Source organism: Microcebus murinus, chromosome 9 (assembly GCF_040939455.1).
Source record: "Microcebus murinus isolate Inina chromosome 9, M.murinus_Inina_mat1.0, whole genome shotgun sequence".
In the NCBI taxonomy this organism is placed as follows: domain Eukaryota; kingdom Metazoa; phylum Chordata; class Mammalia; order Primates; family Cheirogaleidae; genus Microcebus; species Microcebus murinus.
The window spans coordinates 68997033-69020781 of record NC_134112.1 but is presented as its reverse complement, the minus strand read 5'-3'; the positions used below and the strand labels follow the sequence as shown (position 1 = coordinate 69020781).

General features: G+C 33.0%; 1 protein-coding gene across 7 annotated transcripts in view; it reads right to left on the bottom strand.

Moving 5' to 3' along the window:
* FOXP2 (forkhead box P2) overlaps positions 1-23749 on the bottom strand; it is a 536491-nt gene that overhangs the window by 366966 nt on the left and 145776 nt on the right. The window lies entirely within an intron of this gene.

Sequence of the window (23749 nt, the reverse complement as noted above, 5' to 3'; positions counted from 1 at the left end):
ATAGTCAGTGCCAACATTACTCCTTTCCCCATATACCTTTGGTATTCCACAAAGTCTTAGGTATTCTGCAGAGCATAAATTGAAACCATTGGTTATTTAATAAAAAGTATTAATGCAACTCAAAAAGTCATAATTATTAAGATAAGTCAAACTCCTGTTCATATTTTATCATTCTTTCTCTATTGCTTCTGTTGTCCACATTTCTCTTGACAAAACTGTGCACATAAGCAGGTACCACTCTTGACTTTCCTTGTGTCTTTCTTTTATAATTATTTTCTGCCTGCTATATGCCATCAAAAGAAGATTTCTTATTAAAACGTAGAAGTCTAAATTATTTCCTAATTTTGTATTTTCTTATTTTCATTTTCCCATATTCATAGGGGATTTTTTTCAATTTTTCCTAAATCAGTTTATAAATTCTACATTTTTAAAGAAAATCCATAAATCCATTTCAAAAGCATACACTGTAAAAGCTCTATTAACATCAAAATAAAATTCAAGGCAAAGAGAGAAAATCTATTTGACAAAATATTAAGATACAATACAAAGCCATGTATCGTTACAGGCATATAGAGTTCAGAAAAAAGCCCACATACATTTGAGAGCTTTATATATGACAACGGTAACATTACAAAGTAAAGGAAAATGTTGGTATTAGCTTGTTCTATGGAGGAAAAATGGTTTCAGAATATGGCAAAAAGTAAAGTTGACTCCCTCTCACATCATATACAAATTTGGATACCAGAGAGATTAAAAAGTTAAATGTGAACTTTACCTTTTCAAAGCCAATAGAAGAAAAATTAGGCAACTATTTTTGAAGAAGTAAAAAACTGTTTCTGAAAAAAGACCTAAAAGCATAAATCCTAAGGCATAAAAACAGATAAATGTAGCTAAATCAACATGAAAAATTTTCAGTGAAGTGTACCATAGATAAATTTCTAAGAAATTAGAAATTACCTTCGAAATTAGAAATTTCTAAATTTCTAATAGTCTAAAGTAAACGAAGACTTAAAACCAATGGAGGAATTAATATTAGAATATATACTCAGAGGAAATTAAAAGAAAGTTGAGTGAAAAAAAAAAAAAAACTAAAAAGGCAGTTTTCAGAAGAAGCCAGTATAGTTTAAAATTCACAAAATCATTAGTAATCAAGAAGATGCAAATTAAAAAACCAATGACATATCACTTTATGGAATCAGAAGATCATGAATCTGACTGCTGGATTCTGCCTAGTTTGGCAAGAATATGAAAAGATGGAACTCTTGTTTATTGCTAGTGGAAGCATACATAATACAGTTACTCTTTAAAGCAACTAGAAGACATAATATGCCTATATTCTTTATGGACTCAAAGCACCTTGTGCACACCTCTATTATAGCATATATTTGATTAAATTTTATTTCTCTTTTTTGTTTACTTTTTTCTCTCCCACAAGTTTCTCCATTTTCATTACTCAAAACCAGCATTACATTGATAAGTCAAAAAATAGCAATATGCGTATCATTTAGAAATATAGATGTAAATACCTGAAACTTATTGGTACTGTATAGCTGGATGGGGTAAGTGGGAAGGTACAAAGAAAAGGTATGTAAACAAAAAAAAGTAAGATAAAATTTAAGCTATTATGTTCTTTTTTAGATTCCACATACAAGTAAGATCATACAGTATTTGTCTTTCTGTGCCTAGCTTGTTTCACATAGTAATATCCTCCAGTTTCATCCATTTTATTTTGATTTACAGAATTTTATTCTTTTTTAAGGTGGTATAGCATTCCACTGTATGTAAGAGCCTCTTGGTGGAACTGTGTAAACCTGCACTACCATATTTACACAAAATAGGTACAAAATACTTCAAAATCAAATTTCAAATTGCATAAAACGTCTTTTTTCCCTTCAATTACTGAAATTAATGAACATCTGTTAGTACCAAGTTTGTTGTCTGCTGGAGATGCAGAGATGAAAGGCACTCTGCCTGTAGACCATGCTTAAGGCCAGGCTAAGCATGTAGTAAGTATGCTTTGGAGTGAATATTCCCCAAGGACAAAGACTATAAACGTGATAGATACCATGTAAGCATAAGTGAGCAAAGAGAGATACTGACTATAACAACAATTTGTCACGTGAATATAATAATTCTTTATGAGGCAGGTGGAGGAAGTGTCACACCTGTCTGAATCACAACTAAATCCCCTTCTGAACTTCTCATGAAGTAACAAAAAGAATAATTCTTCTATTCTAATAGCTGAAGACATTTGAGTGCATTTAAATTTTTCTCTACTTCTTATAAAACATTACTGACAATTTTGGTGACATTTAAAATTAGAAAAAGACTCACTGGGCTCATCATGTGGATGTACCACATTTTTCATAGAACAAAGTACAAGTTTTACAAAAACTTTCATGCTAATTAGAACTGCTTGTTAAGATAATTATTCCAATTATTTGAATTAGAATTATTAAGGTCATATAAATTATAAACATGTAAATATATGCAGCCATGATGAGCAAACTGAATAATAAATATCCCAAATAACATAAATACTGTTTAGTATGTCCAACAGGTTGTGGAAGAAAGAAAAATCACACAGTGCTCTTGACACAATTATTAACAGAGTAAAACGTGAAATTGGAAAGAAGAAAGCATTTCAGGCAGTAAAATTAAAGTACAAATTCTGACCCAAAGACTAAAAAATTAAAAAAAAAACACCTTTTAAAACCATAAGTAATAGATTAAAAACAAGTTCCTAGGTTCACATGCAGGCTGGAGTTGAATCTAATTCATTCTACAGAGGCAAGCGCTCAGTGGGGGTCAAAAATACACCAGTATGTGAGTAAAAGGGAATTCCTTGAAAACCCACTTTAGTTTTTATTGTTATTTTTGACTGAGAGTATGATAAGGAAAACAGCAAAGAAAAATTCCAGAATTCTACTATTAGAATCAGTAAAGCAGGTTTAAATAGACTCAGATTATACAGAACAACACACATAGACTTGATTTTCTTTCAAGTTCTTCATTGTGTTATATAGTATTAGTAAGTTTGTCTAAGCCTTTTAAAAAAGCATTAGATTTAAAAGTGCTTTGTATATTTCTTTTCCTATCTCTGAACTTCCCTCCCTTCCTTCTTACTTGGATGAGAAAACAGGTAAGCTTGCCTTCCCTTTGATGCTGATCAGTACTTTTTTTGTTTTTACTGATATACCAAGTTTAATAGATCAGCCTTTACGATCCTCATAGCAAATCATTGTATCTGTATTTTCTTACTTTCTTCTTATTTTCATTGACAAGGAGTCTCATTTTCAACAAAATAACAGTGCTGAAATCTGTCAACATGGCTTAGAGCAAGCAAGTGCACAACATTAACATGGATGAAAATGACTATGCAGCCACTTTACTGACGCTGGAGATGCTTTGTCTGTCTCTTTCCAAACCAGAAGAAATGTGACACAGGTAGTCCAGAGAAACAAAACTCTAACTTCAGAGAAAATATTTCAAACCATGCAAGAAAAAAACAGCATATTGGAAGCTGCAGGAATTCCTAATCATTTGAGGGATTGAACCACAAAGATGTGAAGAGTGTGACAATTCTGGATGATTTAGGATTTGCATGTTCTCTCTACTACTTGTTGAACAATCCCATCCCCAGGTCCCCTCTTGGGAAGTTGATAGTCCTAATCTGATACCTGTTTTCCAGGTTTCTATCACAATATTATATATTTACCAATAAGGAGCATCCTCTACTTACTAATGTTTTGTGGTAAAAAATTTTCAACAGTAATACCAGCATATTATCATCTAGGATATAAGTATTTGTTTCATAAATTCTAAATAAATATTAAAAATATTTAAATTCATAAAACTCTGAGTTCCTGCCTATCCACATCTTTTTATTCAATTCTTCCATTTTCTTGAATTTAACATTCAGCTGAAATTCCACCAACACTGAGCTACCTCTATCATCTATCCTAATCTACCCATATAACTCAGAATTAAAAATATTTTTTTATCCATAAAATATAAGCTCCTGAACAGAATGCAACTTGAATGGAGCAGCATGCAGAGTAATGATTAAAAGGAATTACTTTCATTGGAATGCACTGGGTCAGGCATTGGATTTTTCTCCTGAGGTCAATTTAACTCCAGGAAAGTAAACAAAGACAGAACATAAGCTCAAAGGAGCTGAGGTTAGGTGAGAGAGTATGCTCATTTTATAGTACTGAATCTTCTCTTCCAGGTTTGCTTACTTCACTGATCTATATTCATCCTTTATAGATGCTAATCCATACATTTATTAAAGAAACACAGCCATGTGATTTATGAATTAGAATGCTTTGATAGATTGTTTAAATTTTCTTGCATAATCTCATCTCTCACTCAACAGAAGGATGTAATATGGATTGTTCAAACTTCAAGCTGGCACAAGCAAGTATTTTTAATAAAAATATTTCTCTTTCATTCTTGTTCTTCTTTCATTAAGATAAGTGGTCATTCATTATTAGACAGCTATCCTTTATGTTTATTTATCTCATCATTACTGAGAATAATTCTTACATCATCATTTGATTCTGATAGTTTATTTTATTCTATATCCTGGCTGAATTCTCATATAATTCTAAGATGAGATTTACACAAAGATTTAATACATTAAAATCATTATTAAATAGTCTATTTCAAACATAAAGCTATCTACTGTGCTGATTATTCTGTTTATTTTTTTAACCAAATAATGGTGGATATTTTAGCAACATATAGTATAAAATAAGGCAAATTATCAAGATCAACAAATGAGAAGATTTAAGAACTAAAAATCATAACAGCATCATTAGTGTTAGCATAAACAAGAGATTGTGATTATATGACTATATTTTCAGATATTTTACAAAATAACTATCTTTTCAAAATTCAAAAGAAATACACCTTGAAAATTGACAAGAGAGCACCAACTTGACAGGTCCTTACACTTTTATATATTTTTTTACTTAGATGAGAAACTGTAGAAAAGTGGCTTGCAAGTAAAATCAGGTGTTTGTTTCTTTAATGGTCTTTAGCTACTAAACTATGTATATAGTCCAACATTTATTAAGGATGTAGTGTGTGCAAGCACTATGCTAGTAGCTCCCCAGAAACCAAACCAAAGACTGACAAGATGCTATCTAGGTACTCACAACAGTTAAAGGCATATCCTTGAAACTTCAGTGGAAAATTCAAAACCTCATTCTTATACTATTTTCTAAATTATCTTTAAGCTGTCTTCCTTGTGTTATGTCAAACATTTTAGGAAACCATGTTTGGGGAACCAATTGAAATACCCACAGAAACATTATTTAAAAAATTGCAAACATATTCATTTAGTTACTGAACATGTTTCTCAATGATTCGACCCTGGTGAACTCATTTCCCCATAATAGTGCTTTTTACAGAGAACTTTCCTGTTGAAGTTAATTATTTGTCAGTGGGTTCCAAATTACAAGCACTTAAGTATCTAGTTTGGAGCCTCTAGGATAGAGGAGAAAGCTAGTTAAACTCTTTAAGCTTTTGTAATGTATCCACCATTTCAGAAATTAATTTAGCATCTCCACTATTTATTTTCACTTTCAAAATTTCCATAGTATTATTGGATTAATAACAATTTGTTGAGATAGCTGGATACAGTACGTTTCTAAAAACATAAGCAGACTTTTGCTCTCCAGTTCCACTTGTAAGGAGCTTGGGAGTTGCCACTCTGTCCTAACAAGTGAAAAGTTGAACAGGCTGAAAATCAACAATTCTTCTAGGATCCATATGAGATGTCAGGACACAGGGCAAACTACTGTTCCCAAGATCAAATCAGACAGACAAGGAAAATCGGGAATTTATAGCCTATGAGGGCAGAGACCCATGAGCGGAAACCACCATGTGAGTCATTACTGGGGCAAGAGAAAAATCTGTACTTGATGAATTGCTAGAGTTTCAGTGAGAACAATCCAGAGAGAATAAGTGCAGAAGGACCTAGTAATACCCCACCCCTTACTATTATGAGTTTTGGTTCCAAGAGCACAGAAAGGTTCTCACTATGAATATCAGAGAAAAACCACTTCATACTTCCAGCAAGGGGAAGGGAAATGGACCATTTAAAAATAGTCCAGAGCACTCTGTTCTTCATAGCAAGTCTTACCCTCAGGAAAAACTAGATGGCTAGGGTATTATCAAAACCTAACTGATCTGGAGGAAGGGAAATATCCAACTCCAGTCAGCTCTAGCTTTCAACATGGTAAAATGTAATGCCCAACTCCAGTCCACTCTAGCCATCCTTTCCTACCTAAGAGGGGAGGAAAAAACCATGAAAAACACTTGTAAAGTTCACAGCCCAAAGTCATAGGCTCGCTAAAAGACTGAGAACTAATCATAGAACTATAGGATATTTTCTGTCTCCCCAAACCTCATCACCACATTACTAAAGGCCTCGTTATAGCAGTTTATTGATATTTCATTTTATTTTTGTTTTATTTTTTTGAGGCAGGGTCTCACTCTGTTGCCTGGGCTAGAATGCAGTGGCATCATCAAAGCTCAGTGCAACCTCAAACTCCTGGGCTGAAGCAATCCTTCTGCCTCAGCCTCCTAAGTGTCTGGGACTACAGATATGTGCCACCATGTCCAGATAAAAAAATATATATAAGTGATTATAGCAAGTTTTCAGGGTACTAGTTTAATATAAAAATTTCAAGCACTTTTCTATATACTCACAATGAACAAGTCGAATTTGAAATGTTAAAATAATACCTTTTACCTTAGCATTCCCCAAAATGGAATATGTAGGTATAATTATAATCATTACATACAAGATCTATGTGAGAAAAACTACAAAACACTGATGAATGAAATCAAAGAAGAACTAAATAAATGGATCAGATATTCCATGCCCATGGATAGGCAGACTCAATGTTGTCAAGACGTCAGTTCTTCCCAACTTGACCTATAAATTCAATTCAATCCTAATCACAATTCTGGCAAGTTATTTTGTGGATATCGACAAAATAATTCTAAAGGTTACATTGAAAGGCAAAGACCTAGAATAGATAACAAAATATGAAGGAGAATAACAAAGGTGGAGCACTGATACTACTGGACAGCAAGAATTACTATAAAGCCACAGTAATCAAGACAGTGTGGTACTGGTAAAATAACAGATAAATCTTTGGAACAGAATAGAGAGCCCAAAAATATATACACATAATTATAGTCAATTATTCTTGGATAAATGAGCAAAACCAATACAGTGGACAGTTTTTTCCAGAGACAGTTTTTTTCCAACAAATGGTGCCAGAACTAGAAATCATGTACAAAAAAAAAAAAAATATATATATATATATATAAACACAGACCATTCACCCTTCACAAGAATTAACTCAAAATGGATCAGAAACCTAAATGTAAAGGGCAAAACTATAAGACTCCTAGAAGGTAACATAGGAGAAATCCTAGATGACCTTGGATGTAATATAATGACTTTTCAGACACAATGACAAAGACACAATCCATGAAAGAAATAATTGATAGGGTAGAGCTCTTTAAAATTGAAAACTTCTGCCTAAGAAAACACTGTCAAGACAAAATAATGAGCAGACAAGCCACAGACAGGGACAAAATATTTGCAAAAGACATATCAAATAAAGTACTATTCTCCAAAATAAGCAAAGAACTCTTAAAATTCAACAAAAATAAATAAATAAACAACTCAATTTAAAAATGCATACCATGGAGTACTATTCAGCTCTAAGAAACAACAGTGATATAGCACATCTTGTATTTTCCTGGATAGAGCTGGAGCCCATACTACTAAGTGAAGTATCCCAAGAATGGAAAAACAAGCACCATATATACTCACCAGCAAACTGGTGTTAACTGAGCAGCACCTAAGTGGACACATAGGAACTACATTAATTGGGTATTGGGCGGGTGGGAGGGGGGCGGGTATATACATATATAATGAGTGAGATATGCACCGTCTGGGGGATGGTCACACTTGAAGCTCAGACTTGTGGGAGGAGGGGGGGCAAGGGCATTATTTGAAACCTTAAAATTTGTACCCCCATAATATGCTGAAATAAACTTTAAAAAAAAGAAAAAGAAAATAAGAAACCAAAAAAGGGGGGGACAAAGACCTGAACAGATACCTCAACAAGGAAGACACATGCATGGCAAATAAGTATATGAATAAATTCTATACATCTTATTTCATCAGGGAAATGCAAATTCAAACAATGAGATAACACTACACACCTATTAGAATGGCCAAAATCTAAAATACTGACAATAGCAAATGCTGGCAAGGATGTGAACCAACCAGGATTCTTACTCATTGCTTGTGAGAATGCAAAATGGTTTGGCTACTTTGGAAGACACTGTGGCAATTTCTTACAAAATTAAACATATTCTAACCATATGATCCAGCAATCATGTTCCTTGGTATTTACACAATTTAATTGAAAACTAGTGTTCAAACAGAAACCTGAATACAGATGATTATAGCATCTTTATTCATAACTTCCAAAACTTAGAAACTACCATGATGTCCTTCAGTAGGTAAAGGGATAAACTGTGATACATATAGACAAAGAAACATTATTTAGCATAAAAAAATGAGTTATCAAGCCAAGAAAAAAACATGAAAGAAATTTAAGTGCATATTACTAAGTGAAAGAAGGCTAATTTTCTTACATTCTAATTGATCAAAATTATTATTTTTTAATTTTTTGTTTGTTTCCTTGTTTCCAAAGCTTGAACATATAGGCTTGGTTATTCTTAGGCCATGAAATCCTGGCTGAATGTGATTAGGTCACTGGAACAATGAAGCAAGAAAGTCAAGAAAAGTACCTCGAACAGAGTAAATGTTTTAAATATTTGTCTAAAAAATAAATGAATGAAAACTCATTACTTTGAAAACATACAGCTCTAGACACAAAATGATGTAATTTTTTATGACAATTTTAAATTTATTCCTTACACTAGGGGGTGGGGAGGGACATATTACTGGAGTGCATGTTATATTGATAATTAATAATAATTGAAAGACCAAAAGGATTTAAAATATACATGAAAATGAATTGTGCTAACTCACTTAAGAAACTCACATGAATAGGGTCATAATTTAGTGGTACTAAAGTCAATCTTTAAATAAGCACACAACAAGATCATGTTATTTATATATCAAATAAAAACTATTTAATTCAGGAATAGCATGTACTAATAATAATAACTAAGGGAAAATTTTAGCCATCACTTTCACTTTTTCATTTAGCATCTTTCATTTTTATTACAAATGCAAAACACTTTCTTTTATATAGATATTTTAATTACAAATAATTCTTTTTCTTTCTATTCCTATTCAAAATATCAACAATACGACTACACTTTAAACAATTTACATTAATTTAAACTATAGGTGGGTGCGGTGGCTCACGCCTGTAATCCTAGCACTCTGGGAGGCCAAGGCAGGCGGATCGCTCAAGGTCAGGAGTTCAAAACCAGCCTGAGCAAAAGCGAGACACCATCTCTACTATAAATAGAAAGAAATTAATTGGCCAACTAATATATATAGAAAAAATTAGCCGGGCATGGTGGCGCATGCCTGTAGTCCCAGCCACTTGGGAGGCTGAGGCAGGAGGATTGCTTGAGCCCAGGAGTTTGAGGTTGCTGTGAGCTAGACTGATGCCACAGCACTCTAACCGGGACAACAAAGTGAGACTCTATCTAAATAATAATAATAATAATAAAATAAACTATGTATTGGCCTCCTGCAGTATCCTGTTGTGCATCATAAGCTGTAAACCATATAAAAGTCTTTGTCAGTCACCTCTCAGCAACTTGTACACAAAGTATATGCCCTATTTGTTAATTTATGTAAAACAGCCAGTTACAAATGACATGATTTCTTTTTTTTTTTTTTTTTTTTTGAGACAGAGTCTCGCTTTGTTGCCCTGGCTAGAGTGAGTGCCGTGGCATCAGCCTAGCTCACAGCAACCTCAAACTCCTGGGCTCAAGCAATCCTCCTGCCTCAGCCTCCCAAGTGGCTGGGACTACAGGCATGCGCCACCATGCCCGGCTAATTTTTTCTATATATATTAGTTGGCCAATTAATTTCTTTCTATTTATAGTAGAGACAGGGTCTCGCTCTTGCTCAGGGTGGTTTCGAACTCCTGACCTTGAGCAATCCGCCCGCCTCGGCCTCCCAGAGTGCTAGGACTACAGGTGTGAGCCACCGCGCCCGGCCTGACATGATTTCTTGAAGTGAAACAAAGGAAATGTCTTTCTGGAACGTTCAGCTAGCCCCCATAAAATCAAACTTTTGTGACTATTATTTAAAGTACAATAAATACTACTGGACTAGTATACTCTTTATACAATGCTTAATTGATCTAATTTCTACAAAAAAAAAAGGAGACAACCTTTCTTCCTGATTGTTACTTAAAGTTCCTTTAAAATATAGATTCAAGAAAATATATGCACAAAAAAGCAAAACTTTATTTTCTCACTTTTTCATGCCTACTATAATTTAGTGCTAATAATCCATAAAAAAAGAAAATCCAGGAATACTGGAAAATATATACACAAACACAAACGTGCACATATAGTCACTGAGTAGTCCTAAATGAAGTGTTCCTGATTCATTCTTTAAAAGCTTTAATAATGCCACAGAGTCACAGTAACAAAAATGAGTGACTTACTGACACAGAGGTTATATCTTCTATGGATGCTTTGGGAGCCTGAAATTGATTTTCTTCATTTGGACTGTGAGGAGTATAGACTTTACCAATCATCAGAGTGAGTAGTGGTACTAACAGAACACACTAGAGAAACAGCAGGTTTAAGAACATCAGAAGCAACAGCTCTAGGATTACAGCCCCAAGAAAAAGGATCTGGCTGTTCTAACCTGCCATGCTATTTCTTAAGACACTACATTTTGACAGATATTGTATCTTTGTTGAAGTAGAAAGTCTAGCACAGAACTTGCATAGATACTTGAATAGTAGTTTTCAAAATGCAGCATTTTTTTGTGCTCAATCTGAATTTTTAGTCTGAATTCTTATTTTCCTAAATTCTAGTCAAATAAACAAGTATGTTCTAATATTACCCAATATGTAAGTAGATTCCCTCTTGCAAAAATACCCATAATCACATTATAGCTTTAATTCATGTCCTACCAATTGTCCCATAAGTATAATGCTTTGCTAAATTGATTATATTAATAAGTTTCACATGTAAAAAAGACAATCAAAATTACATGTTCATGTCCATCAAGGATAAATGAATAAAATATGGTATATATGTACAATGAAACATTATTCAGCCTTATAAAGGAAAGAAATTCTGACACATGCATGTGTCATGATGCTTGTTCACACAGACAAAACTTGAAGACATTATAAAAGTGAAATAAGCCAGACACAAAAGGACAAATATTGTACTATTCTATTCATGAAATACATAAATAGAGCAAGTCAAATTCATGGAGTAAGAATGTAGAATGATGGTTGTCAGGGGCTCAAGAGAGGAAGAAGTGGAGAGTTACTGTTTAGTGGGTACAGAGATTCAATCTGGAAGATGAAAAAATTTCTGGAGAAGGATGATGGTGATGGTTGTACAACAATATAAATGTACTTAATGACACTAAATCATACACCTAAAAATGGTTAATTTTATGTCATATATATTTTACTATAGTCAAAATAGGTAAGTAAATACATTTACATGTTCATATAGGAGTAAATTTCTAAAATTAAGATATTTTGATATTTATAATTTAATGCAGAACAGTAACTGAAAGCAATGGAAAGTGTTCTTTGAATTCTGCAATATTTGCAAAAAGTTGTTCATACGCTTTTTATAGGAAAAATAATAAAGAAGAGAGTTAGTAAAGGCTGCTTTCCTTAGGATCTAGGAAACTGGCATTTTTAAGGATTGAGAGGAGAACTTTTTGAGTTGTAGCAAGTCTACTGGGCACATGCTCTAGAAAGCTCTCAGCAATAAGATGATTTGAGGCATGCAAAATTTTTTTTTTTTTTTTTTTTTTTTTTTGAGACAGAGTCTCGCTTTGTTGCCCAGGCTAGAGTGAGTGCTGTGGCGTCAGCCTAGCTCACAGCAACCTCAAACTCCTGAGCTCGAGTGATCCTTCTGCCTCAGCCTCCCGGGTAGCTGGGACTACAGGCATGCGCCACCATGCCCGGCTAATTTTTTATATATATATCAGTTGGCCAATTAATTTCTTTCTATTTATAGTAGAGACGGGGTCTCGCTCTTGCTCAGGCTGGTTTTGAACTCCTGACCTTGAGCAATCCGCCCGCCTCGGCCTCCCAAGAGCTAGGATTACAGGCGTGAGCCACAGCGCCCGGCCCAAAATTTTTATTTCTAAAGCATTTCTGATATCCCATTTCCTTAGGAAGATTTGCTCATTTATTTTTTTCCTTCCTTCCAATGAACCCTATTCAAAAATTTTACATCATGTTATGATTATGACACTAAATTGTTTACATTTGTATCACCTACTATGCAACCTTAGCTCCTCTAGGGTCTTTCAAACATCTAGCTCACAGTTGTACAGTGGCAGTAAATAAATTTTTATTGAATAGACTAGTAGCTTGACAATTAAATAATTTTATCCATTAAACAAATAATTACTAAGTACCTAAAACACGTTAAGTTTGGTGGAAATACAAAGATTAAAAATTATATGGTCCCTGATTCAAGGAATTAAGCAAATGTAGTAATCCTTCAAATATGTTAATATTGTAAATATGATATTTTAAGAGATACAAATAAAATACTACAGGTAGTGTTCATAAACAAGAATAATTACACACTATTGTGCATGAAGAGGAAGATAAGAAAGGATTAATGAAGGAGTTAGCATCTGATCCAAACATTAAACTGTGAATGATGTTTAAATAGGGGTAGGTAGGAAAATATGAGACTATTTGTGGAAAACCAACAACGGCATAGTCTCATTAGATAACAACAGAAGTTTTCAAACTTTTTACTCTTGGGTCACCTTTATACTTTTAAAGATTATTAAGAACCTTCTTCCTCCACTCCCCCACAAAAAAGCTTCTATTTAACATTTATGTGGATGCCCAAAGTAAGTATCTGTACTTACTTTATTGCCTGAAATTTTTAAATCACGAGAACAGACAAGTATACATTCCATTAGCCATCAAAGCAATGGCATCATCAAACATCATTTAGACTCTGGAAAACTCTATTATATATTCAAGAGTGAGTAAGAGTGAAAAAGGCAAATAAAATCTTAATGTAAGTATAAAAATAGTTTTGACCCCACAGTCACATTGAAAGGGCCTTAGGGACCCCTTAGATTTCCTAGGCACACTGTGAGAACTGCTGGGTAACAGAGTGGGAAGGTAAGAATAAGGAGGCTAAATGGACAGAGATAGAACATGTCTAGTGTAATTGAAGGCCAAGCTATATATTTAAAAATGGGCAGATATTCCAGGTTTTTGTACAAAGCAGTCATATAATTGTGAGCTGACTTTAGAGGATTCATTTACAAGGACAGAAATAGGTGGGGATACATGGGACTGCAGACTAGAGACCAGTCAGAAGCCTATAAAAGAGTTTGCCAGCAGTAAGTAATAAGTACATAGAGACAGCGCTAAAGAAAACAGAAAGCAGAGGCATCTTAAAGGAGCCATAAAAATTACAAAGATTCAGGAGATATGCAGGATGGTATAGGAGGCTAAAGGAATAATAAGTTTCAAGGTGGGCTTGAGGAGTTATGCTACATATTTTAAAGTTAAGGAAAATAATGATTAAGAAAAGGAAAGTCATGTAATAATTGGTGATCTATAATAAAGGATTATGCATGATTGACCAGACTGCAAGATATTGAGGGAAAAAATGAAAGGTGAGGCAGTTCTGGTACAGGCATAGATTACTCATTGGAGACTGATAATGAAAGAAAGGAGAATGAGCAACAGCTTAGATTGGAAATTGAATGAAAGAAATTGGTGATGAGGAGAAGACTGAGAAAAGAAGAAATGACAATGGAGCAAGGTTGGAGAGAATCTGGGAGGAAATTAGATTTAAAAAATAGATAAAGAGTTTGGTTTGTTAAAAGAAAATAAACCCTTTGTTCCTGTGAGACAAAGCTAAGAGGAGAAAGGTTCGCTAAGTGTACAGGGAATTAGTTGATAGGAAAAAAATGAGCAGAAGGATGCACAGAACAGAGGCATTATGGAAATTGGCAGGAAGGAGATACCATGCAGAAATAGAACTAAAGTAAAATGAAAAGAAATGAATTAAAAGAGATAAAAAGATGAGAAAAAATTTAGTTACTATTAGTGTGCATGATTAACAAGAGGGAGAAAACACAAGAGATTAAAACTCCAGGATTCCAATGGTAATGCTAATAAAATAGCTTCTCAGGGGCAATAAATAAATAAATACATAATGGCTTACAGAAGATCTGCATTGTTTAAAGTTGGTAGTCTCTATCCACGTGTGATTCTTTAAATCTAAATTTACTGAAATTAAATAAAAGTAATAAAAATTAATTATTTGCCAGATTTCAAGAAGTCAATAACCATGTATGGCTAATGGCTACCATAATAGTATGTTCTATTGGATATAGCTGCCTTAGGCACACTTATAAGGGTGGAAAAGCACCTATTATATATTAGCTAGTATTTGCTGCATCCTTACTATATATGATTGCATGTAGTCCACACTTGATCTTTTGACATAGGTTCTATTACATTCACATTCTACAGATGACAAAACAGATCAGGAGACTTGCTCTATATCACACTGTAGCCAGAACTTTCTGACTCTAAGGACAGAGTAATAAGGAAGAACAATTTGTTGAAAGTGACAATATCCTGGTAGTTTAAAGATGACTAGCATTTTCCTACAATAATCAGAATACTATGAAAGACACAAGGAACAAAAGTGGAGGACTTTACATGAATAAAGTAGTTAATGAAAATAACACATTTATTCAATATAAAAGTACTGACTTCAAATATTTTAAATTAGAAAGTGAAAGAACTAAAGTTATCATAGCAACTTTAACTCACCCAACTTACTTTATTAGTAAGTTCATGTCATGTGGGAAAGTTACTGTTGCCATGGAAACCACCAAAATGCTACCGTTTTACACTTACATAACATCTTTCATCTGGTGAGCTCAAAGAGACTTATAAACATTAATTCATTAATAGTTCTTTTTATTGAAAGTGCATCAGAATTTACCTAACAGCATACAAAAACAATTGCAGATCAAACAAAAGGAAACTTCATTGCTCTCTAACAGATTCACATAGCTTATACATCATCTAGTACTATTTAAGAAGAAAGAGAGAGAGAGTAATCTTATAAAGACATTCACCTTCTTGTTTCTTGTACCAAACTGAAAACCATCTCCTATTGTTTTATTGTCAAAAATATTCAGCTCTGCTTCCACCCACTCTTTAATTTCTTTCTTCATGTGTTCAGCTAATTGCCTGGGAATATCTTTTAAAATGCTATCACACACACTTACCTGTGCAGCTCTAACCACTAAGATATTCACTGGTATAAATCTGGTTCTGTCTTTAAAAAATGTATGACATCATTTTAAATTGGGAAGACTAAAACTAAAATATGAAGGGTTTGTGTGTGTGTGTACATGTGTTTAATTAGAAGTCTGAAAACTGAAAGTTGTAAAATCCTTAGTTGTTCATGTGATTTTTGCTCATAAATTATTATAAGTAAAGCAAATATTTGTTTCAATATTCTAAAAACATAAAATACTAGGCTAGAAAAATTAGGTCACTGCAACAGACATTAAGCATAATATTTTGTTTTTAATAGAGTAATCAAAAGATAGTTTATGAGATACAACAATTTAGATAATTTTATGAAGCTGACTTCAAAAGGAAAGGTAACTTGCTTCCAATAACTTACTAGGATCTATCAATCAAGAATTTTGGCAAATTGGGCATGGTGATGCATGTCTATAGTCCCAGCTGCTCAGAAGGCTGAGGCAGGAGGATCACTTAAGCCCAGGAGTTCAAGGCTGCAATGAGCTATGATGGCATCCCTGCACTATAGCCTGGGCAACTGAGCAAGACCCCATCTCTTAAAAAATAAAAATAAAAAAGAATGTTGGCAAACACTGGGAGCTCATTCATATTTTTTAGTGGGTGCATTTTACTATTTTCTAAACTAATATCACTTCAGCCATATTCAATATCAGTCACATTAATTCACAAGGCCATCCCTGATTCAAGAAAATGAAGAAATAGAATGGGAAAAGCTGCAAAATCACATTGTTTAAAAAATGCATTCAAGGATGGGAGGAATTTGTGGACATATTTTGTAACTTATAACAAATGGAATCTTCCTAAAATTTACATGTCCAGGCTTCTTCTAAAGGATCATTTAGAATTTTTGACTCAATATCATTATTAGGAAAGCCTATCATTAACAAGCCCATCATTTTATAATTTTGTGTTTAATTAAAAGTCTGAACACTGAAAATTGTAAAATCCTTAGTTGTTCATGTGATTTTTGCTTATAAATTATTATAAGTACAGCAAATATTTGTTTCAATATTCTAAAAAATACAAGGTTTGCTTTTTTACTCAATGTCAGATTTTCAGCTATATCACTGCCCCTGATCTAATGGTCATATTCAATTCCTCTCTATTAATCCTCTTTTCCCAACACATACACATTTAACTTGTTTCTCCTGTTGAAAGCTTGTTTTATGATTGAGAAACCATATAACATAAAAGTTGTTTGTCACATTTTCTCTAAACAAGAGCTAATGAGGAGTTAGTAGCTACCTCTGAGATGCAAACATCTTTCTCTGGTTACTATTATGTTCTGGCTGTATCTTTCAATCTAGTCAAAGAACCACTTTATACAAAAGATGATATTATGAGGAATCCTTTTAGAGGTTTTTTTTTTTTACCTTAGTAACCAATGTATTTTATAATAGTAGGTCACTGAACATAAATGGCACAAAGTGGTATTTTTAATGGCTTATTTCAGTGTAAATAACCTTAATATACCTTGGAATAATTATTCTTTTTTTATAAGAATAATTATTCTTTTACCACCTAGTTTGTCTGTATTTGTTTGTCAAGTGTCTTTGAGTTTTGAATTCTCTTGCTGTTCATCAGCAACTTTTATACCTCATTTGTATTCTTCCAGTTATTCTACTTCTACTGTTCATCGCTTGAAATGGTCATCAAAATGTAATAAGTTGATCGAAGAGTCTCAGATATTACTTTAGAATAAGCTTATTCCTTTTATGAAAGATGTATCTGTATTTGACTTTGTAAGATAATAAATTCAGGAAAAACCCAACTGGGACCTCTAACATACTCTTCTACAATATATGAATTTTATACTAAATAAGACTATAATATTCTCCTCTACAAGTGGAAGCTACATCCCCATAGGAAATGGAGATGCTAAACTATTAATAGTTTACCCAGGATTTCTCTGCCTACCATGGAACCTTAAACTTCATGACAGTCTAAGCACTGTAACACATTATAATTATATTCATATAAATGAAACTCTCTAGATGTTTTTCAGATAGTCTACTACTTAATGTTTCTGATATTTTTAAGATGGAGAAGTTCTTTGCATTCAACCTGAAAAAAGACAATGTCAAAATAAATTTATAAGTCTAATATTGTCATAGGCACTGCTGTAAGGTTGGTGATGATTTAAAATGGTATAGCAGTAAAATGCATAGTTATAATAAGTAAAATTACTTATGATGTTTTTTATTTGTTTTTGTTTTTTTTTAAACTTCAGGGTATGCACATTGACAATGTCCTTACTGCTCCTTTGGGATACTTTTTTATCATTCTCTTATAAAGTTCTATTATACCTGGGCCATTCTAGGATTCTTATATCAGCCTATACAACTGCTATCTTCCTATTCTCACTTCCTAAGAAGTGCTTCCATAATATTGGTTTTCTTTGTTACCAGATAATTAATGTAATTGGTCAATCCCTGACTGTTTGCTTCTGCTGTGTGTAGGGACATTAACCAATCACAGAATAGCCACCAAACACAGTATAATGTAATGATTAAGATACACAACGCTGCATTAAATCCTTTTTTTTTTACCTTGAAAATATATCCAGATTCAGCTTCTTGAATAACTATCCACCACTACTCGTATTACTGCCATCTAGGTCCAAGCCATCATTGTCTCTAATCTGGATTACTGTCACAGTTTCCTAGTCTTTCTGTTTTTGCTCTTGTCCCTATTATCTTATTTTCAACACAGTAAGTAGCCAACATGATTATGTTAAAACAAAAGAAAGATCATGTTTAAAAACCTTCTTCTAAAATTCCTATAATAGCTTTAATTTTATTGGGGATAAAAACCAAAGTGCTTATAATTGTCTAGAAATTCGATAAGGGTTTGGCTCTTCTATTCCTCTCTGGCTTCATTTCCAACCATTCTTCTTTATCTTATTCACTGAGCTCCTTGTTGTTCTTTAGAATATAAAATATGCTCCCACCTAAAGTAATCTCTATACCTGGTTTTTCACTTCCCTGGAATATTTATTCCCAAGGTAACAGTGTATTTGGTTTGTTCACTTCTTTTGTGTCTCTTCTCAAATATGATTTTAGAAGAAAAACACTCTTTTAGAGGTAGGACAAGGATTTGAATCTGGGCACTGATGCTTATTAGCTGTGTGACCTGAATCCCAGGTGCTTAGAACTATGCCTACTGCATTGTAAATGCTCAATATTTTTTGAATAAAATGAATGAATTTCCTAGGACTTCTTTAAACATTAATATACTTATCCATAAAAATAACCCAATAACCCATAAGATCCAAAACTCCATTAGCTTGTAGTAAGGAATATATAACATAAAAAAGCCCTGAAAATCAGGGGTTCTCAACCTATGGTGTGGTGTATAATTATTTCACTATATATTACAATGTAATAATAATAGAAATAAAGTGCACAATCATGTAATGCACTTGAATAATTCCCAAAACCATACATCCCCCGACCCCGGTCCCGCTCCATGGAAAAATTGTCTTCCATGAAAACAGTCCCTAGTCCCAAAAAGTTTAGGGACTGCTGCTGTAAAGTATCTGACCAATAAATTAATGAATATTATTTCTCTTACTTTATGGTTCCCTGATTTTTCTTAATGATTTGAAGATTGCAACTAAAGAATCTAGATATGCTTTAAAATGTGGAGGTTTTATTAAAGAAGCACTTTATTAAATGAAATAACTCCAAGATTTTAGGGATAAGGTTTTTGTTATGTTTGCTACTTTACCCCCAGTCCAAAGGCTTACCCAGATAAGTATTTGTTACATAATAAATTAATTGAAAGGTTCTTTGAAGATAGCTCTCATTTACAGTTGTATTTTAGCTTTACAAAAAAAGGCAAAAAAAAAACTTGCTTAACTTTGAGAATACACTTTATAGTCTCTCAAATTATTTTGTTTCTGAATATCACATATACAAAGGTATTTTGTATTAATTTACATGACTTGCAGCAACTTTGGCTTCTACTCTTTACTATTTCAAGTTCATCATGTCACTGTACCTGTATATATATATTCCACTAGTCTTCAAATCATCTTTATACCTTCTTCTAATGCCAGAGAACAATCACTTTTACATTCTGTGTATGGCTCATATTTGATTTTAATTCATTATTATAATTTCTTCTACAATAACCCTTTAATACAGTTTTATCCCAATGTATTTTAGAAAATGAAACACTTCTATAAAGAAAAAATATAAACTTTAGAACTTTAAAAATTTTTGTCTTTTTAAATTGAATAAATTTTATACACTTATAAGATTTTTAAGTATACAAATATTATGCACATATATATACACACACACACGCAAGTCTGCTTATAAACAGAATGAAAACAGAAAATCTTTCAGTTACAAAACTCACATGGTATCTTCAATACTATGCATTTTATGCATTTTAAATTCTGAGATGAATTAATTTGAAAAACAATGAAAATGAAATTTCAAGTAAATGAAGACTAGCAATATTTATAATGCAAGTACCAAACAAAGATCTATGATTAAACATTACTGTCCCTCTATTTTTTTCACATAAAGTTGGATATTGGACATGTTTTGGTTGGGTATATAGATAACCACAGCTTCTTCAACTTTAAAAGTAAGTAGAGTAAGCTATATGAAAGTTTGTGAGGCTTTAGAGGATAGGAAAAAAATTACCACATATTTCATATATGCTGAAATAGCTGGAACTGCCACCAAAAAAATCACCTGTGTTTCCTACATTCACCTTCTATTTTTCTCATTCTTCCTATAAATAGTTATAAATATGCATGCATTCATTTACTTACTCTTCAAATATTTGAACATCAATTATGTTCAAGGTACTGTGGAATTCACTTTGCAGAGTAAAAAGAGAGCAAGGATGGAAAACTTACCATCAGACAGAGGAGAAATAAAGGCAAGATATTAAACTGGACCAAGAGGGTAGCATGGATGTCCATTACACAATAAAAAAATGATGATCATGAATCTACAATATGAATAAAATAGAATGTATAAAATAGGAAAACACTAACAGAAATGCAAGGAAAAACTGATAGAAACACAAGTGTTTGGGAAGTCTTTAACATGCCAGTATTAGCATATCTGCACTTATATATCAACTATATAAGATGAATAAAAATATTTGAGAAATAGAAATAAGATTAAAAGGTACAACAAAGTTAAATAAATAACCTGTATCAAAAGTCCAATCCTTTATAAATTATACCACACTCACTAATATTCAGAATAAATATTGACCATATAAAACGATTCTAAGAAAAGTTCAACCAATGTCAAAAGCTAAATTAAATGGAAAACACATACATGCATACCATAGGAAGAGTAAAAACCAAAATTGCTCCAACTACTTGAAAACAGATAGTCTCTAAACAATTGGGGATGAGGGTGGGTAAAAAGGGAATCAGAACTGTCCAGCCAACAGGAGCCTAAGGAGACATGACAACTAAATCTCACGTGGCACCCTGGATATGGTATCCAGAGAAAGGATTAGGCAAAAGCTAAAGAAATGAGAATAAGGACTTTAATTAATAGTAATGTATTAATATTAGTTCAATAACTACAACAAATATACCACATTCATGTCATATATTAACATTAAAGGAAACTGGATGGTGGGTAAACATAAACTCTTTTTACTATCTTCACAATTTTTCTGTAAACTTAAAACAAAAGTTTATTTAACCAAAGAAATCAGAGGAGTTAGAACAGAGTGAAAACAAAAATACTGTGCATCTTGCTTTTTAGAAAACATTGTTATGTAGAAAACATTCCAGAGACAAAGAAAAGATGTATTATGACTCAAGTCATTATGTGAAAAAGAACAACATAAACACTATAACTTATCAGTTATCCTATTATCACCATCTCCTACAAGATAAAAACACAAATATGTCCTTTACCCTGTCCTGGAAGGTCACACTTCATCTGGCTTAGTGACTCCTTTTGGCTAACTAAACCCCAGCTACTCTGGCACTCTCGTGGTTGTCCAAACATATCAAAAGAGCTTAATCTTTCCTCAGAACACCTCTGTCACCCACACACAGAGATATTTCCAAGAAAATCAGGAATAAATAATGGAACACAATATCATTTTCTATAAGTCCTTAGCAACTCAACTTTGAAAGGGAATAAAAACATTATCACTTTACAGAATATAATTTTATACTTATAAATCTCTAGAGAATACATGGACAAACAATTAAAAAATCAGTAAGTAGTATGATACAACTATAAAACCCTATAGCTTTCCTGAAAACTAAGAAACATTGATTAAAAAATGTAATGCCAAAAAGATCCCATTCTCAATAGCAATCTTTTCCTCCTATTAAAAATATTACGCACACTCCATGTACTATCCTGAGCATAAAAGCAAACCATAGACACACAAAGATGTTCAGGGTAATCATTCTGGACTCTTCTCTCAAATTTACATGTGCTTTGATCAAGTTTCTCTCCAATTCCTGATTTGGGGCTCTGTCCCCTTTCATTATTCCTCTCATTCCCCTTAAACTTCACCTTTGTTCTTGTTTTGTTATGGCTCATGACTTGAAATATTCATCTTCAGTGTGCAGTGCTATATCCTAGTTTTTATTGCTTTAGTGAGTCATAAAGTTTTCAAGCACAAGACCTGGCCCTAGTCCCAGCTCTAGCCCTAGCCCCAGCAAGCACATACCTGGCCCAGTTCATTCTCCATGAAAAATTCAGATAATCACTACAATACGATATGAATAAATATGACTGCTACAACATCCAGCCAATAGAAGGTATTTATTAAAATTTAATGGAATCTGAATCAGAATGATCCAGGACAGATTCTTTACTAACTCCAAGGCCTATAACTCTATATAGATGCTAGATATTCCCATTTAGGAATTCTATCAGAAACTCAAATTTAACAAGTCGAAGCTCAACTGCATTAGGTAGGACATTTCTATTCATAAGTAGAAGAAACCAGATTGAACTACCTTAAACACAAAGGAGGACTGACAAGAATTCAGAGAGAGGAATGGAATATCTCAGGAAGTGTGTGTGTGTGTGTAGGGAGGCATTTTGTCTCTCTCTCTCTTTCTCTCTCTCTCTCTCTCTCTTCTCATGTTTCTCTTTGTATATCTTTTGCATACTTCTTTCTAAAGAGTAATTTTCTAACAACTTTGTTAGTCCACAAAGTAAGTGGATTGAAAGAACCCTTGGCTTCCAATTACACACTGTAAGGTCCCAGCCACAAAGATATTGACACTCTTGGTCCCAGTTGTAAATCCTTGAGGATAACCTCTAGTCCAATAAAAAGTGGTTATAAGGATAGGGTCAAACTGTAAATTTAACTTAAGATTCCAACTCTTTAAACTATTTCAATTTGGGGATGAGGATGATGGGGGCAAATTATAGAAGAAATTGTGAGCTACTTAATCGGCATAATTTACCCATTCCAAACTATTAATAAATGTTTACACTCCACTTTCCTAATTTTATTAATTAAACCATCATTTTTCTAGTAACTTAGGTTTAAACATCTTTCATATCATAGAAGTCATCTTTATCTTCTTTCCTTCAAACCAATAACCTATACACTATATTTTTCTAGTTACCTCCTTTCATCCCATCCCCATTGTTGTGATTCTTCTTCAGCCCTACACTAACTTTGATCTAAATTACTCTAATAGTCTTTCAACAGGTCCTTCAAGTCTTCCAGATTTTTCCCACTCTATGGCTAGAGCTTAGAGTTGGGGAGAAACTATCAGGTAATTCCGAAGAGAACAGAAGTCAAACAGGGTTCTGTGTAAATTGGAACAAGGAATTTGCATGTTGTATTAAACACAATGGGAGGCCACTAGAAGACTTCAGGCATAGGAGTGATTTTAGTTGGAGTGAAAAATGGAAGCAGGGAGAGTAGTAATGAGAATACTATTGATGACTTAGATTGGGTAGATGATAATGGAGATCATCTAATTATATCATTACCTACTTAAAGGACTTTAACAGCTTCCAATTAGCTATAAAATAAAATTTTTAATATGGTATCAATTCATTTTTTTAGTTTTATTTTCCATCATCTCACTATGTACTCAACATTACAACTACACCAGAATTCCCATAATTCTTGAGTTCACCACATATTTTCATACATTTTTAGATGTGTGTTCACAATGTCAACATAGCCTAAAATGACATTCTCAA